Raw genomic sequence first — 18874 nt, 5'->3', positions numbered from 1 at the left:
AATAAAGAGCACCCTGGAGAGAAAAAAATGTGTGGTCTAGCTAACTGAATATCTACAATTTAAAACAATAATAACATCTTGGGCTGTTTTAAGATATATGTTGCACTAAAATATACTATAGAATAAAAGTGGGAGGTGAGTAAATGGAATCTAGAGGTTACTTCATCTTGGAAGTGGTGAAAGTATTAATTTAAAGAAACTATAATAAGTCATGGATGCAAATTGCAATCTCCATGGTTACTATTAAAACAATAATTTTTAAAAGTATATAATGAACAAACTTACAAATGTGGAATACTTTTTTAAATACTTGATGAACCCAAATGAAGGTGTGCATGAAGAAGAAAATAGATGAGACAAGTTAACAATTAAGTTTGATACAAGTTTGTGAATTAATTGGTGAGAAAACAGAATAAACTGAGAGCAGGATGAACTTGGAATGAGGCAGCCTCAAGAGGTAACTTATTTACCGACTGTGTTTCTTTGCATCCTTGTTATGTTACAGCTTACTCAGGCATCTCTAAGCAGGGAGCTGGCTAGTGGGGTTCCACAGTTAGGGGTCTGTCCTAGGGCTGCACATTTAGGAGAGTGCTCAGGAGCAAGCCTCGAGAGGAAGTACATCTATGTATAGGTGGAGACTTTGTTTCAGCTACGCAGAAAGGAGATATTCATTTAACTGTAGCATTTGAGTATAAAATAGAGAAAATCTTGGGGCCAGAGAGTTGAGTCCAAAAGCATTTCTGTTTTTTCTGATTCAGGTATTAACAGTAAAGAAGCCTTAGTTGAAATGGTGTGAATTTCTAAATACACTTATCCTCGTAAGTAATAAATCATATTTCAAAGGCAAGATTTTATTGAATGGCAGTGCCCTGAAGTGCCCTGCTTCCATTCCCCACCCTTGGGCATTCATGTACTTAGTTCTGAGAGCTTGTGCTGATGGGGTGAAATTGACCTGTGTGCTCCCCCAGATAGACCATGGGGAGCAAGATCCCATGGTAGTATCCTTGTGCAAAATTAGCCAAGTTCCTTCTTTAGTAAGGGGCCAGGGAAGTTGAAATGCACATGGCAAATGCAGAAAGAGAACTGGAAAAAATGCAAGGGTCTGGCTCTAGTCGGTTTTGCTCAGGGGTTAGAGCGTCAGCCAGCAGACTGAAGGGTCTCAGGTTCCATTCCGGTCAAGGGCATATATCTAGGTTGCAGGCTCAATCTTGGCTCCTGTTGAGGCTCTCATGGGGGAGGCAACCAATGGATGTGTCTCACATTGATGTGTCCATCTCTGGTTCCCTCTCTCTTTCACTCTCTCTCTGAAAAACAATAGAAAAACTATCCTTCCATGAGGATCCAAAAAAAGTGCAAGGATTTGACACATTGTTTTTGGATGCATCAGCCCCAGCACTGAGATAGAACACTCAGCTGCACTAAAGCCAAACTCTTTCAATGTTGGGGCCAAATATAGACTAGAATGAAAGGGCAGTGTGTTCTTAACCAAACATGTGATTTTAAGATGGCTGGCAATGAAAGGACGTTCTCTTTGTAGAGCTCAGCATTTATTAATGCTACCTTTATGATAGTCTCTGATTAAAGAGGAAGACACGGGGTCAATTTCTTAAAGTAGCTCCACAATTATTTCCTCCTAAATGTGCCGTATCCTGTTACCAGATTGGTGTTTACTGGCTCCTGACCCTGTGGGTCCATCTAGTCCTTGGTAACTTATGCCAGGCCTTCTGTACTTGACTGTGGCATCACCTTTCCATTGGTTCGCTTCCTAATGTTCCTGATATTTTCTCTTATAACTTGGTACATTGACCTCAAGCTCAATGCTTGCATCCTGAATAGAATTTCTCTGTGTTTTTGTTGTTGTTGCTGTTGTTTTTTGCTGCTTCTCCAGAATTATAATTGTTTTACCCATGCTCTTGGTTTAGTCTTGATAACTTCTTTACTAAATAGCTCATGCACATAGTTTGGCTCATTTTATGAAGGATTTCAGGTATTACATAAGTACATTGTTGTAAGAGTTGTCCAGTGCCTTTCTTAACGTCCTCTCAATATAACTTTAAATCTTAGAGGGAAAATGACCGTCTGTAAGTATTGAGATGTTGATTTTAGCATATCTAATGTTTTATTTTCCAAATAGATTAGAAATTATTAAAATGTAGGGATCATTTTTTAAAGGATCTTTAATGGGCTCAGAACAGTATCTTCAAATGGTGGGCATTTAAAAGCTTCAAAGATGTTTGTGAAATTCTACGCTGGTATTGTTAGTATTTCTCTTCAATTTGTTCAGCTATTGTAAGTCATGTGTGATAAGTGAGGAGGAAATGGAGGGCAATGTGAGGTCGACATGACTTCCCTGAAGGTCAGCCAACAAGCTGGAGGGAATTAGACGGAATTAGAACTCACACCCCTTAATTTTCCAGACTGTGCTTAGCCCAGTGAACCCCACTGCCTCTGACTCAGTGCATTAATATAGACTGTGAAACACAGATTGCCTGAACATATGGCAGAGAGGATGAGAAGATCATATTCCAGAGCAGGATGTGTTCCTGCAGACAGGTGGCTGCAAACGCTGTTTTTCTGCAGAGGATTCAGCAACTGAAGCGTTAAGCGCTTTTCTTATTTTTGTCTCCAAATGATACAACTTTTCCCCTTGAATGAGATCAATTTCTGGGCATTCCTATTGTCAGGGGAAGCTGGTGGAAGTGAGGCCAGGGCGTGTGCAAGCCCGCCTATAGGCCCTGATGGGGAACAAATGATAAGGACCATGCCAAGCACTCAGTGTTATACCCGGAGGGGTGCCTAATAATTGTTGTTTTCTCTCCTTCATTAGCAAACCACATCCTGTATTTGACACAGGTTCCAGAAATGTCTCCTAATCCAGATGCTTCTATTCTCTTTAGCAATAATCTACAATATTCTAAGCTCTTACAGGCCTAGCTATTTCTTTATCACTATAACTAGATGTCACTAATAAATTAGTCCAAGGGCTTCATACAGTTCACTGGGCAAGTCATTATAGATTTTAACCCCAGAGTCTTGAGGAGGAGATAGCAATATAGGTTTGTAGGGAGGGGAAGGAAATCAGAACAGGTTCGAGATGGGGTTCGAGCCTTCCAAGGCAGAGAGTCCGAAAGTGCAGGGATGATCAGCATGATTCAGGGCTGTGGTTTTCAAACTGGTGGGCCCTCCAAGAAGAAGAAATGGGGAGACAGCATGGCAGTGTTCTGTATCTCTCTCCTCAACTTATATCTTGTACATCTGTGCCATATAATAGAGTGCAATGCCAGAGTTTGGTTGGAAAAATAGGGTTTTGTCATTAAAAGACAGTTTTAAAAGCCTGATTTAGGAAATAGTTGGTTCTATATAACATAGTGTAGTAGTTAAGAGCATGGGCACTGGTTTTAGGCAGAATAGCTTTGTACCTAACTAACCCTTTAAACTTGGACTAGCTGCTTAGCCTCCCTGTGCCTTAGTTACCTCATCTATAATGATGGGGTAATAACTGTGTCTACCTCATAAGTTTGTAAGAAGACCTAAAAGAGAATACATGGAAGTATCTGGCATTGAGACTGGCACACAGTAAACACTCACTAAAAGGTAGCTGCTATAATAATTTTATTATTGCTATTACTATTATTTTTGCTATTATTAATAAAGTTACTCCAATGAGTTGGATTCATTGTCTTAATCTAGTTTGGAATTTGTGCAGAATATCATGGGACTCCAAAGATCTGACCATGAATGAAAGGTCCCCCACTCATGGAGAGAGAGAGCATGAAACATCCTGGTGGCAATGGGAACAGAAAGAGATTCTACATGGGGATGGTGTTTCCGGGTCTAGACCATGCTATGCTGACTGGCTGAACACACCCCATGCCAAACAGAAGATTTGTGTCTCTTACTGATATAGACTCAATTGTTTCATGGTCCACCTTACCCACCCCCACTCCTACACCCCAGAAAATTCATATGTTGAAGTCCTAACATCCAGCACCTTGGAATGTGACTGTATTTGGAAATTCGGTCTTTAAAGAATTAAGTTAAAATGTCATTAGGATGGGCCCTAACCCAATAGGATTGGTGTCCTAAAATGAGGGTATCTGGACACAGAGCATGCGGAGGGAAGACAATGTGAAGACACAGGGAACAGATGGCTGTCTACAAGCCAAGGAGAGAGGCCAGGAACCGATTCTTTCCTCACAGTCCTCAAGGAACCAGCAGCCCTGCTGACACCTTGATCTCAGCCCTCACACCTCCAGAACTGTGAGAAAAAAACTTTCTACTGTTGAAGAAATTTAAACAATAAGCCCAGTCTGTGGCACTTCGTTATGGCAACCCTAGCAAGCTTAGATTTCATATTTTAGTGGAATTTCAAAAGGTGAATTTTCTTTACCAGTCCAAATGCAGGGAGAACAGGGGGCCTAGTACTTGCTTGGAATTCCAGGTCTACTCTTCCTTTGTCCAAAGTAAAATGCTACATTTTGGGATCCTTTAAGCACCCTCAAATCAGCATTTAATTTTCTCAGCAGGCACATTTCAGCCAACTTTTCCTCTGGTGTTCTCCACCACCCCTATGCTTTCAGTCGCTGTAATGGAATCTCCAGCATGTGGGTGGCACTGCTTTCCAGCTACACACTGGCGCCTGGCATATTCACTGTCTACAGGAAGGACCTAATGAGTTATCAATAGAGGTTTTAATCAGACAATATAATGCCTGCCAAGATAATGCCTCTGGAATACCATTGAATCAACTGTAAATAAAAGCCAAACAAACAAAAATAAATCATTGAACTTCTTTCCCATGGAGAAAAAATTTTTTTTTAAATCTAGCTGCACCCAAAATGAAATAGCTATCAAAGAAAGCGCCCCCATTAGCTGTCAGTTCACAGTAACTTCAATCAGCTGGTGTGCCTGAGCCTGCAGGAGTAGTTTCCCAGCAGCCTCCCACACGCCAAACTTGACTGCTCCGTGCGAGCCACATTAAACCTGTCTGCCATCAATCCCGGGGTCTCCTCTGCAGCAGCAGCTTAACGAGGTGAGGGAGCTGGCATCACCAAGAGGCAAATGCTATTTTAGAGGGAAGCTGAGAGAGGAGCAGTGGTGGAGCAAAGCTAGATACAGGCCATTAAGCAACAGGGCTTTTCTCCTAAGATCTCATATTGTCATTTCTATGCAGATGTGTTGTTTCCAAACTTCTAACATCAGAACAAGCTGTGGAAGGTGAGGGAGGAAGCACCAAATCACAGCAGCCTGGCCACCCTCACACAAGTTTATCTTATGGAGAAACTAGAGACTATGCCGGTTCCTCTCCATGTATCTCTTAGTGATTAGAGAGACCCACCTCCTCCCAAGATGGGCTATAGCTTCAGGTTAGGGGCTTCCTTTAGATTTCACAATGAGAAACATTTTTTTTTTTAAAGAAGTACCTGTTTTCTTTTTCCCTCTCAGACAAATCTGGCTCTAAGCATAGTCACAGTGTATATCACTGTTGGGGGAGCGGATCTAGCTTTCTCCACCACACTTCCAACGAAGCGGCCTCGCCTCCGCAAACAGGACCAGATGAGGGAAGAAGCTAAACGGAGAGCCAGTCCCCCAGCAATTCTCGGAGCTAGCAAACAAGGCCAGGTGGGGCGCTCAGCCTTCCCCTCACTCCCTGCCCGGAGGCCAGTTTCACAGATTGCCTGAAGGGCACCGCAGCGCTCGGTCTGGAAGGGCTTCTGGGAATAGAAGCTGAACTTCTACTTTGAAATGCCTCCCTCCTGCTGCTCTTAAATAACACTGACAACGACAATAGGCGTTTATACGGAGAGGGTCCTTAGGAACCTTTATAAAATCCTTCCAACAGACTCACTCGCTGCTACCCAGCAAAGATAATATGCTTTGTGACAGGGGCTCAGAAGATGGCTTCATAGCTTTTGGCTATTGGAACTAACTGTTGTCTAAAATAAACTCCCTTATTTGTGTCTAGGTTCTGACACAAGCCCAACAAAGGGATTGGCCTGCACGTTTCTTTGACTCAGTAATATGATGTACTATTAAAACCAGAAAAAATCAGCACAGAGACCTAAATGATCCACTTGCCCAACCACATATTTGAATGTGTGACATCTGAATTAGCATTGCCATGAAGAAGCAAGATGAAAAATATAGAAGTTATTATCTGCTGCATACCGGCTCTTATTGAACACCATTTGCCCCTTAGTATGCTTTAACTTTCTTTTTTCTAATCCCATTTAACCTATTCCTTTCCCCAAATGCCATGAATATAGTGGTACTTTGTACAGAACGTGACCAGTACTGGAAGAGAAACATTTTCTTCACGCCTCTTGTTACACAATTTGAGATAATTCTCTAATGCCGAAGCATGGCAGTGTGAAGATAGCTCTGACCTTGGAGTAAGCAGATACAGATGCAAGTCCCAGCTTGATCAATTAGTATCTTGTAAATTGGGAGGTCTATCAATCTCACTATCTATTTATAAAATGGGAATAAAGCTGTATGTCCTCAAGAGGGCTTTTGAGAGAGTTAAATGGGATAATACATGTGAAAACAATTTAAAAATGGAACATTGCTACATGTTTATGAATTGTTTATTCCTTTTTTATTTTTTATAACTTTTAGGTTACTCCTTGGAAAGTTTGCCAGAGTAGGTAGAAAGGGAGAAGGGAAAGAGCATAGTGATTTAATTAGATCCACAGGACATTGCCTTTGCATGGAGCCCCCAGCCCTTCGCATTTCAGCACATGGATATGTGGTAACTTAATATGCAAATGAAGGCCTCAGAGGGCACCCAGTCTCCGCATGTGCCAATTAATCAAAGGAAACAGTATCATCCTTTAATTCCACTAATTAGAGGATCATCCATAAGCTACGAGGTTTCTGAGCTACTGAGGTTTAATAAATGTGCAATAAATCACAAGTAATACATTAACCAGGGACTAAATTGCCACTGAATGATATGATAAGAGGAAGGCATAGGTTATCTATGTATTTAAAGATTTTTTCTTAAATTTCTTATTATTTTCCATCTTAGAAAGTTCTGAACAACTTGGTTGTGTGGGGCCACAGATCCTCATGGTTCATGTAACAAGGAGCCCAGAAATAATGTATAAGTGCAACTATTAAATAACGTGATTGGGATTTTCACAAGTGTATAATTCATTCAAATGGCTGCTTGCTTGAAAATAGTGACTCTGTGAGGCTATATACACTTTCTCTAATGATACCACCATTGCCCCAAATTAGGAATTCTTCTGAGAATTGCCCCAAAATACTCATTTCTCATGTGAATCTCCTCAGGAGTGGCAAATTACAATATGGAGGTAAATTTGAATTGGGAGGTAGCTAAAAATGTTTGGATCTAAACTAAAAAAAAACTTTTTATCAACATTTTGAAGAAATAAAAAGCTAAGACATTGACAAGATATTCTTTTTTTTTTTCAACTTATATAACTGATGGGAAGTTATTATTTAGAATAAATACAAAACTCAGAAAGTCAATAAGAATAAGATAAACAGAAAATGGGAAAGGTATGAACGGGCAACTCATAGATAAGAAAATCCAAATGACTAATAAACATATGAAAAGATGAAACTTTCGTATTTTCAGATACAATTTTTTAAATGCTGTAATACTGAACATCTATTTTGACAAAATATAAAAAGTCTGATAATTTTATTTGTGACAAGTATGTAGATAGAGAAACAAAAATTTTTTAGTCTTCAGGTGGTTTATAAATTAGTACAGCCTCTGGGGTAAAGGCTGCAAGTTATCTCCCAATATTTGTCCTTCTCAGTAAGAGGAACTCTACTTTTAGCTGGATCCATGGCTGACTGTGATAAAGACTTAATTTCCCATTTTTCCTTGAAGCTGGATATGGCCATTTACTTTCTGGCCATTTAAGTGCAGAGTGAGTCCTTGGGAATGGGGCTATGTACTTCTTGTTTCTTTCTTCTTCCTGCCATCCACAGTGTGAATATCCTGGCTGGGTCTTCAAAAATCATTTTGGACTCTGAGTTGACCTATTCATATGAGGTGACCTATAAAATAGAAGGAACCTGGGTCTTTGACATTGTGGGGTGCCTTAGATTGTCTGGACTGGCCAAGTCCAGAGTTCTTGAACCTGAGATAAAAATGCATGGGTTTACACAATGAGGTATCACTTCACATCTGTCAGAATGGCTACCATCAACAAATCAACAAATAACAAGTGCTGGTGAGGATGTGGAGAAAAGGGAACCTTAGTACACTGCTGGTGGGAATGCAGACTGGTGCAGCAACTACGAAAAACAGTATGGAGTTTCCTCAACAAACTAAAAATTCAACTGCCATTTGACCCAGTGACCCCACTTCTAGGAATATATCCTAAGAAACCAGAAACACCAATCAGAAAGAACTTATGCACCCCTATGTTCATAGCAGTGCAACTTAAAATAGCCAAGATCTGGAAACAGCCCAAGTGCCCATCAGTAGGTGAGTGGATAAAAAAAGTGGTGGTACATTTACACCATGGAATACTATACAGCTGTAAAAAAGGATCTCCTACCCTTTGAGACAGCATGGATAGAACTGGGCAGTATTATGCTAAGCAAAATAAGCCAGTTAGAGAAAGACAAGTTCCACATGATCTCACTCATATGTGGAATATAATAAACAAAATAAACTGATGAACAAAATAGATCCAGAGACATAGAAGCATGGAAAAGACTGAGGGATCTCAGAGGGAAGGCAGGGGTGGGACAGTGGGTGGGGAGAGATTAATCAAAGAACTTATATGCTTATATGCATAACCTATGGACATAGACATTGGTATTGGGAAGGCCTGAGGGTGAGGTGGATGTGAGGTGGAGGGGATCAATGGGGGGAAAAGGGGTACATCTGTAATACTTTCAACAGTAAAGATAAATTAAAAAAACAAAACAAAACAAATGCATGGGTTTAGCCCTGGCCGGGTAGCTCAGTTGGTCTGAGTGTCATCCCTATATGGCAAGGCCATGGGCTCAATCTCTGGTCAGGGCACATATAAGAAGAAACCAAAGAATGCACAAATAAGTGGAAGAACAAATCAATGTCACCCCCCTCCCCCAATAAATAAAAAAAACGCATGAGTTTAAACCACTATGATTTTGGATTTTTTATTACTCGTAACACTTAACCAAATCTTAACCAATACAACCTTATTAGGAAAATCTTTGGCATTATCTCATAAAGTTGAAGATATGCATGTCCTACAGCTCAGCAATTTATTCTCTTAAGTATATGCTTCGAAGGATCACATCCTTGTGTGCACAAGAAAACATGTACAAAAATGTTCAGAATAATAATATGGTTCTAAGACTAAATATTGGAAATAACCCAAAAGCATAGATGGGAGAATAGATAATTTATTGTAGTGTCTCATTCGATGAACTACTAGCACACAACTAGGAATAAACTCAGTCTCGAAGGAATCCATCAGCATGACATAATTTGTAAAAATTCAACAATGAGACAAAGAATATATTCTTTGGGGTTACATATATCTATATACAATTTATAAGTAAAAGCTAATGGAATGATAAATTCAAATTTCAGATAGTTATTCCCTCTAGTGTGGGAGGGAGAGGAGCTGTAATCAGAGAGGGGCGTAGTGGAAGCTTCAAAATATTGATAAGTTGCCGCTTCCTTTTTATTTTTTACACCAGGCGCCAAGTACAAGGATATTGATTCTTTTGAATGTATAAACATTTATAATAATGGTGGGAAAGGAGTGTGGATGACAAAGTCATGCTTAGATTTTGGGGTGTGTGAGTTAAGTGAATCTCTGGGGACATGAAGAAATTGAAGTCTGACCATAACTCTTGGGTTACATAACTCTTAGGTACAACCGCTACATCAGAGCACTCCTTTCTCTGCTTTTAAATGCCCAAATACTTAGCAAGGACATGCAATCCAAATGGACTAAGGTGACTGCCCCTTCTGGCAAAGAGACTGAAAGCTCATGTCTTATCACCACCATCATGACTGTTCCCACCACCGCTACCACCTTCACCACTATCTTGGGATCATTGCTTTTATCAAGACTTTTATGTTCCTGACATTTTACTACATGCTTTATATCACTGTCTCAATAATCCTCAATAATCCAGTGAGCTATATATTATTAACCCTTTATAAGATCTGCTCAGAGTTAAGCTCAGAGTAGTGAATAAATGAACTAGCCTTGTCATAGCTAGTAAATGGCAGTGCCTGGGTTCAAATGCAAACCCGTCTGGTTCCAAAACGTGTCCTCTCAGCCATCATACTGCTTCTCCAAAGCCCCATTTCAAGCGTGTCTGTTTCTACTGTCGTCCCTTCAGTTACAATAGTGGGTACCGTGGCTTCTCTGAAGCATTAGGCTAGAAATATTTTAAAGGAGTAACAAAAAAGGAAGAAAAGAGTAAATGTGTGACTGATTATTGACAATTCTTTTGAGAGGTTGGCAGATGAGACACCAAGAGAAAAGAAGCAGAACACTGAAAAATTGAGGGCGAAAGGATAGAAATGAGTAAAAAAGGGGGTCAGGAGAATGAACAGAAAATAATAAGACCATCCTAAAGAATCTGATTTTTCTTTTCCCAAGAAGCCTCTTTCTCACTTTGGAATAGGTGTTTCATCTTTGGAAATGAGTTGGATAAATAAGAAGAAAAGATTGAAAAGTAATTACATGTGCACAGAGCAAACAGTAGGATAGATTGTTTTTTCCTTACAATACTTTCATCCAGTAGCTTTAAGGTCTTATGGTTTTGGCAATAATTATAGCAGTAATAATAATAATGCCTAGCTGGTGTTTTCCATTTGGCAGCATGTGTGTACCAATCAGTTTGTCATAATAACATCTTTAAGTGCACACACTAATTTGCATGAATCCATCTGTTAGTCTGCAGAAGTAAGGGCTCTTTCATGCCCTTGGACCTCAGTGTATTTGGGGCTATCTATCTTGGACATCTGCGCTTATGAGGTACTTTTAGATCAGAACAAGTAAGTTCTTGCTTTGACTTATTATGTATATTTAAATATTTTGGCTGTGTATTTGAATGTATATAACACAGATATACGTACACATTTCTATGGGGTGTGAAAACTCAGATTGTTCGGGTGGGACTATAACTGCTTGTATTTGTAAAAATTCTTTAAAAATAAGATATCTATTTATTAAAAGAGATAATTTGGGTACTGCTGGTTTCAGTGGGTGGAGTATATGACAAAATCCTTCCTCTTCTGAATTCTGTGATATATGTGTTGTCATGAGATGTATTATCTATTTGTATTATGGGGTTTTATTGCAATCATCATATAATATAATTCATTTAATCCCTCTTTTTTTATTGTAATGATGTTATGGGAGCTGAAAATGGGAGACAGGAAGGAGGCAGATAGAATAATGGGAAAATTTCATTCAACCTCTCCACGGCATGCCAGGGCCAGAAAATCCAAGGGTATATTCAGATAATTCTGAGGCATGAGAATTAATGTGTTAGAAAGTACCTATGGGATATTCCCTGAAGGGAAAGCTCTGGAGCAATGGGCATGAAGTTGGAAAGGACTTCAAAACAGGTTTCTTACTCTTAATTTCAAAAAATTTAAAATTATGCCTATATGATGTTGATGAGAAATAATTATGATGAAATATGCCTCTACATGTTTTTGTTTGTTTTGTACAAAATTTCACAATAAGCCAAGAGGTCAAAACCCATGATTTTCTAAACTAAGAACATATTTAGACTATAATGGCAGGAAGAACTATTGATTAGAACTTCATAATAAAGTTGTTTATTTGATATTTTTTTCTACTTAGCTTGAATTTATTTTTTTAAATTAAATTTATTGGGGTGACATTGGTTAATAAGCTTATATAAGTTTCTAGTGTACATTTCTATGATACATGATTGGTATATTGTATTGTGTGCCCACCACCCTAAGTCAAGTAATCTTCCGTCACTATATATTTGGTCTCCTTTACCCTTTACTACCCCCCCACTCCCTTCTTTCTGTTGTCTGTATCTATGAGTTTCAGTTTTACACCCCACATATGAGTGAACTCAAATGTTGAACCATCCTTGTGCCCCTAGAATGAACCTCACTTAATTGTGATGCATCATTTTCTTAATGTATTGTTGTAGTCAATGTGCTAGTATTTTGTTTAAGATTTTCGTATCTGTATTCATCAGGGATATTGGTCTGTGGTTTTCATTTTTGTGTGTTATCCTTGCCTAGTTTTGCTATCAGGATTATGCTGGACTCATAAAATATGTCAGAAAGTACTGCCTCTTATTAAATTTTGGGGGAGAGTTTGAGAAGGATGGGCATCGAATAATCTTTGAATGTTTGGTAGAATTCACTAGTGAAGCCATCTGGTCCTGGACTTTTATTTTTTGAGAAGTTTTTGATGGTTGTTTCAATTTCTTCACTGTTTATCAGTCTATTTAGATTCTCCATTTCTTCATGATTCAGTCTAGGAAGGTTATATATTTCTAGGAACTTATCCATTTCTTCTAGGTTATTGAGTTTGGTGGGACATAGTCTTTCATGGTATTCTAGTATGATTCTTTGCCTTTCTGTGATACCTGTGGTAACTCTCTTACATTTATGATTTTGTTTATACAAGTCTTTTCCCTTTTTTCCTTAGTGTGCCTACCTTGGAGTTTGTCAATTTTATTATTCTTTTAAAAGAATCAGCTCTTTGTTGTATTAATTTTTTGCGTAGGCTTTTTGTTCTCTATTTCATTCAGTTCTGTTTTAATTTTTATTATTTCTTCTCTTCTGCTGACGTTGAGTTGCTTCTGTTCTTTTTCTAGTTCTTCAAGATGTGATGTTAGGTTGTTTACTTGGGATTTTTCTTGTTTCTTGAGATAGGCCTGTAATGATATAAACTTCCCTCTTATTACCGTTTTCACTGCATCCCAGAAGTTTTGATATGTTGTATCATCATTCTCATTTGTCTCTATATATCTTTTCATCTCACGTTTTATTTCTTCTTTGACCCAGTCATTTTTTAGTAGTATGTTGTTTAATTTCCACATATTTGTGGGGTTTCTGGTCTTCCTTTTTGCAGTTGATTTCTAATTTCAAAGCATTGTGGTACGAGAATATGCTTGGTATAATTGCAATCTTCTTGGATTTGTTGAGGCTAGTTCTGTAACCCAATTTCTGGTCCATCCTTGAGAATGTTCCATGTGCACTGGAGAAGAAGGTATAATCTGATGTTCTGGGATGAGAGGCTCTGTAAACGTCAATTATGTCCATTTGCTCTAATGTGTCATTTAAGGCCAATATTTCTTTAATGATTTTCTGTTTGGATGATCTATCTTGAGCTGTCAATGGAGTATTCACAAACACTATGATTGTGTTTTTATCAGTTTCTCCCTTTAGTTCGTTTAGTAGTTGCTTTACATATTTCAGTGCTTCCTGATTGGGTGCATATACATTGAGAAATGTTATGTTTTCTTGATGTACTGTCCCCTTTGTCATTTAAAATGTCCATCTTTGTCTCTTGTTACCTTTGGTATCTTGAAATTTATTTTGTCAGATATAAGTATGGCTACCCCTGCTTTATGTGGAGGTTATTTGCTTGGAGAATCATTTTCCACCGGTTCACTTTAAGTCTATCTTTGTCTTTGCAGTGTAGATGTGTCCCCTGAAGGTAACATATGGTTGGTTAGGTTTTGTTTTTGATCCAATCTGCTACTCTATGCCTTTTTATTGGTGAATTCAGTCCATTTATAATTAGGATAATTAATGATGTATAAGGATTTTCTATAGCCATTTTATTTTTTGTTTCCTGGTAGTTCTGTCCCTCCACTCATTCTTTTCCTTTGTGTTTCTATCTGTTGTTTTTGTTTGGTGGTATTATATACTTTTTCCCTGTTTCCTCTTTTTGTAAGTTATGTGTCTTAGTTTTGGGTTTTTCTTGTGTGATTACTTTTAGGTTTATGAAAAAGAATGTTTCATATATACAGTAGTCCTTTTTCTTTTGAATGCATCTGATCCCATCCTCCTTTGCAAATTCAGACCCTAACCCCTTCCCATTTTATGTTTTTGTTGTCACAAATTATCCCTGTTTATTGCTCTTTCTGAGGGAGTCAGATAGTTCTCACAGAGTTCTTTCATTTTTAAAAATATGTTCAAGTTTCTCTCTTCTTTCCTCTGTATTATTTCTAGATTTCTAAGTTCAAGATCATGAATTCTTTCCTCCCTCTGTTCGGCTATTTCCTATGCTCACTAGTTCATTCTTGATCTATTTTCCTGAGTTCTTCATCTCCAGAATTTCTATTTGGTACTTTTTATAAGGTTTCAGTCTCTTTGGTAAAGTGCTCATTTTGTTCATTGATTTGATTTCTGGGTTCATTAAACTGCCTGTGTTTTCTTGAATCTCATTGAGTTTTTTCAGAACTGCAATCTTGAGTTCTCTGTCCTTTAAATCACATATTTGCATGTCTTTAAGTTTATTTTTGGATATTTTTCATTTTCTTTCTGAGCAGCCTCATTACTTTGGTTATTCTTGGCATTTGGTGGATTCCTTCTCTGTCCAGGCATCTATGTTATGGGTGGCACTTCCCTAGTAGATTGAAAAGAAGTCTTTCCATTATTTTTCAGTAGGTGGCACTGAATCACAAGGTTTTTTTCTTTGTTTGTTTGTTTTTTAGCTCTCTTGCACTTCTCTGGCTTTTCAGATCTCCATAGGGTGGTGGAAATAGCTTGTGTTCCCTGTGAAAGTGGATGCCTCCCCTGTGATCTCCTCGTTCCAGTCTCAAGGGACTAACCCCAGAGGGGAACACAGTAGGTGATGGGGCTCCAAATCTATGAAACACAGGCGCCAATGGCAGTGTAGCTTCAATTTGTAGGGGTAGGGTGAGCTGGGGGAACCTGGCCACCTCCTTTGTTGCTTTGCCCTCCCAGTAATAGAGACTAAAATATCTCTGCAGTGTGCCCCCTGTGTCTTCACCGGACCCGTGTGTGCCCTTCACTTAGGGAAAAAGTGTTTCTGTAGTACCAGTTCTCAGCTTCACAGATAATGTGCTCTGAGACCCAACATGAAGGGTGAGGGGAGGCAAGCTCTGGGAGGTTAAGGGAAGGTGGCCAGGTTCCATGGCTTTCTCTGTCTGGAATGTCAATTGACAGACAGCCATAGCCACAGCTCTGCATTGTTTCTGCCCAGGTCACTGGGCTCAGCCACAGCTTTTGCCACCCACTCCTGCAGGAATGCTCACTAAACCTCTTTGCGCTTCCCAGCTGAAGGGAATGTTAACCACAACCCGATTCTTCCCCTTTCCAGGCTGATCCCCACAGTGAGCTCTGGGCTGCAGCATGGTGTCCATGGCTCCTTGGAGCTCTTCTCCCTTCTTGCCTCCCCTGTTTGTTCCAGCTTGTCCACTTTTAGATGTTTCAATGAGTGTGTCTCTCAAATGTGTTTGTGCATTGCTCAGTGAATCCTTTATTGAATTACAGCTGTTCAAATTGTTCAAACTTCAAGGGGATCTCTCACACCATCATTCCTTTTATGTCACTCCATAATAAAGCTCTTTAAAAGGACTTTATCTTATCTTCAAAAGCCCTAAAGGAATATTTGCTCATTTGCTTTCACATTAGTAAAAGGACTCTTGCTTTCATATGAAAACTAGTCCTCTTATTTCCAATGTACTGATTGACCTAATACTACTTAAGCTTTAAAACCATTCTCAGCACCAAGTCTTATTTTCCTAATTATTATTATTTCATTGCTGCTGATCATGAATAACATGCAAGATATTATCTTCTTAGCTTTTCCTAAAAGTTAATAAAAAACAAATATTCTTAAGAATTCTTTTTTGGTGACTCCAACACTAGCAGCCATTAACTCTTGTCAAAGTCATTATCTTCCTGGGGATTTCCTTTGCATACTACAAATAAATTAGGCAATTAGAAGACCTATTAGATGGTAGGCTGCATAAGAGAAAGTTTCATAATGTTTCACATAGGAGGTGATCAATAAATCCTTATTGAATTAAGAATGGATGGATCAGTTATTTGTACAAGTTTAGCAGAAATGTAGTTTTTAAAAAAAAATGAATTTTATGCTTACATTTCCCCCTATGATTTCAGTCTGAATTGTACTGAACTATCATTTGAGAAGGTAAATTTTCTCAATTTTTTGTAGCTATGTAATAAGATAAACCCTACTAATTCTATACATTTATTAGGTAAAGAAAAAAATAATTTTCAAGAATACACATTTCTTTAGGTTTAAGACCCTAATAAGAAAGTTCTGATGGGGGAAAAAAAAAATCTCTGAATTCTGGTTATAATTATATACTTAGCTTCTCATTCTCTGAACAAATTCTATCAGTTCATGAAAAAGGGTTTGGAGAGTTACTAGGAACGATGTTGACAACATCCAGCATTTCCAAAAAAAATAAGTAAAAGGAAAGCCAAAAGATGTTGAAAGTAAATTAAACTACTAAGAACTGGAAAAGCAAGTCACCTGATTCTAAAGGAGAACTTTGGAAAAATAAAAGTAAAAATGCCAAATTAATAGAACTATACACTAAAAAGGGTGAATATTATTATATCTAAAGTATACTTTAATAAACTAGACTCAGAGTTTATAAGTGTTTAATATGGCATTATTAAAAATTTTACCTATTACTATGACTTCTAAAAATATTTGGATTAAGGTTAAGAGTACTGACTTTAAGGTCAGGCAAATATGGAATTCTGAGTTGTGTTGTTACTTTGGGTTAATTTTAAAAACCCACATAAATACCAGCTTATTCATTGGTAAATTTAGAAAACAGTAAATATGTGATAAAGTTATTGTGAGAATTTATCACGATAATGTATATAATATACTTAACAAACAGCCCAAATTATTTTGTATTATATATTACTTTCTAATGCGGTAATTAACAAAGGCTTCATAGAGCAGGGTGAGTAGAAAGTACATTACTGCCAAGAATAGAGTGAACAAAGGGGCTGACACAGACAGGCGAAAGACATGTAGTTTGAATGCAGTTATGAATCTCTGAAAGGGAGAAATGGAAGGTGAGTCTAGAAATACGAAATATCACCAGATGGAGGATGGTATAAAATATTATTTTAAGAAGTTTGGATTTTATTCAATGGGTAATAAAAAGCGATTAAACATTTTGGAGTAGTGAAATGACATGATTTAAATTGTACTTTAGGAAGATTAATTTGGCTGCAATCTACAAGCACAGATTAGAGGTAAGAATGGCTATAAATGGGAAGCCGCTGTAGGAGGTTAATAACATTCTTAAATAACAAGGAGGTCTTGAATTAGAATGGTGGTGGTGACAGTAACAATGCAAAAGGTATGGGTTTTGTGAATGAAAAAAGAGGTTCTATGGAAAGTAACCTCACAGAGTAATCTGATCCTAAATTGCTAACTGGGCAGTCATGGTGGGTAGTCAGCCCCAGGTATATAACTTCTTTAGTAAAAGATTTATCTTTTCTTTAAGCAAGCCCTGACCATTATTTCTGAGCAACTAGGTTAACACACCTTTGAAATAAGCTATAACCACCCCGAAGAGAGCACCTAATCTTGTTAAATATTCTGTAACCCAATCCCCGCCTTGCTTTTTCTCACCTCTGTGTAATCTTCCTTCCCCTCCTTAATTTCAAATAAAGAACCTGCAAAACTGTTATTCTTCGGAGTATTTAAGATCTTGTAATCAGTTTGACTCAAATAAACTGTTATAAAATTTCTCTGCAGGTATGGATGTTCCTACACACACAATTTGGAGGATATTCTGTAGGTAGAATTGATAGGATTTGGTGTTGGAAATGTCAGACAGTAAGGGGCAAACTAGAGAAACAAATCAAAGTTGTTTTTGAGGTTTACAACCTGGGCATTTTGGATTGTTCCTAAGCCATTAGAAATATTTTATTCGGAAATTCTGGATTCTGTTTAAGATACTTTTTGTTTGAGATACAGACAAGAGAGACATCCAGGTGGTTTTTTTGGCCAGTGCATTGTAAATACAGGTGGGCTAATAAAAGAGATTGTGATATAGTTTTGCAATTTTCTGATTTACAAAGATGACTGAAGCAGAGAACTGAAGACAGAGCTTTGGGAGACTGTTGCATTTAGAAGACAAAAGGAGAAAACCAATGGGACAAAGAATATGATATTTTCTGAGAAACTAACTTCGGTAACTCTATAAAGTGAGGAGTCTGATTAATGAAAGTTCAAGACAGTAAGAGAAAAAGAAATGATGGTATAAGGACAGTGAACAGAGATGCCTTACTCAAGAATTAACACTATTCTCGTGGCCTCCGTCACTTCTGTGTCTACCAAGTTTTCTCCAACTTTTCTAACCATAGAAATGTGTAAACCACCAAACTGTTGACTTTTTCTCGGTCATCATGCAGACTGTGTTATTGACCCTTGAAAGTCCTTGACTAATCCCTTTTATGTAAATAAAGCACAAATCTGTATTTCTAATCCTCATGTATTTTCTGAGTCCTAGCCTATCATTTCTACCCATCTACATAGTCATCTTTACATGTCCGTTTACCTGAAACTTAAACTCAGCATGTACCAATAGTCCTTTCTTTCCAAAGCAACTTTTCTTCTGGCTTCTTCATTCACCATTCTCTCAGTGTGATGGTTGGTTATATGCATTAATTTGACTGGGCAACAGGGTGCCAGCCTTTTAGTCAAATATTATTCTGAGTGTGTCCATAAAGGTGTTCTGGATGAAATTAACATTTGAATTGGTAGACCTAGTGAAGCAGGTCACCCTTGTTAATGTAGATGGACCTCATGCTACTAACTAAAGACCTCCATAGAACAAAGAGGTGGCGCAAGAGGGAATTTGGCCTGCCTACGCAGGGACTTCGCTCTTCTCTTCTCAGACT

The 18874-nt window shown here is 38.1% G+C and overlaps 1 protein-coding gene across 4 annotated transcripts in view; it reads right to left on the bottom strand.

The window, feature by feature from the left end:
* LSAMP (limbic system associated membrane protein) overlaps positions 1-18874 on the bottom strand; it is a 1857927-nt gene that overhangs the window by 136596 nt on the left and 1702457 nt on the right. The window lies entirely within an intron of this gene.

This window comes from Miniopterus schreibersii, assembly GCF_964146895.1.
Source record: "Miniopterus schreibersii genome assembly, chromosome: 5".
Classification (NCBI taxonomy): Eukaryota; Metazoa; Chordata; class Mammalia; order Chiroptera; family Miniopteridae; genus Miniopterus; species Miniopterus schreibersii.
This window is presented reverse-complemented; position numbering and strand designations above follow the sequence as displayed.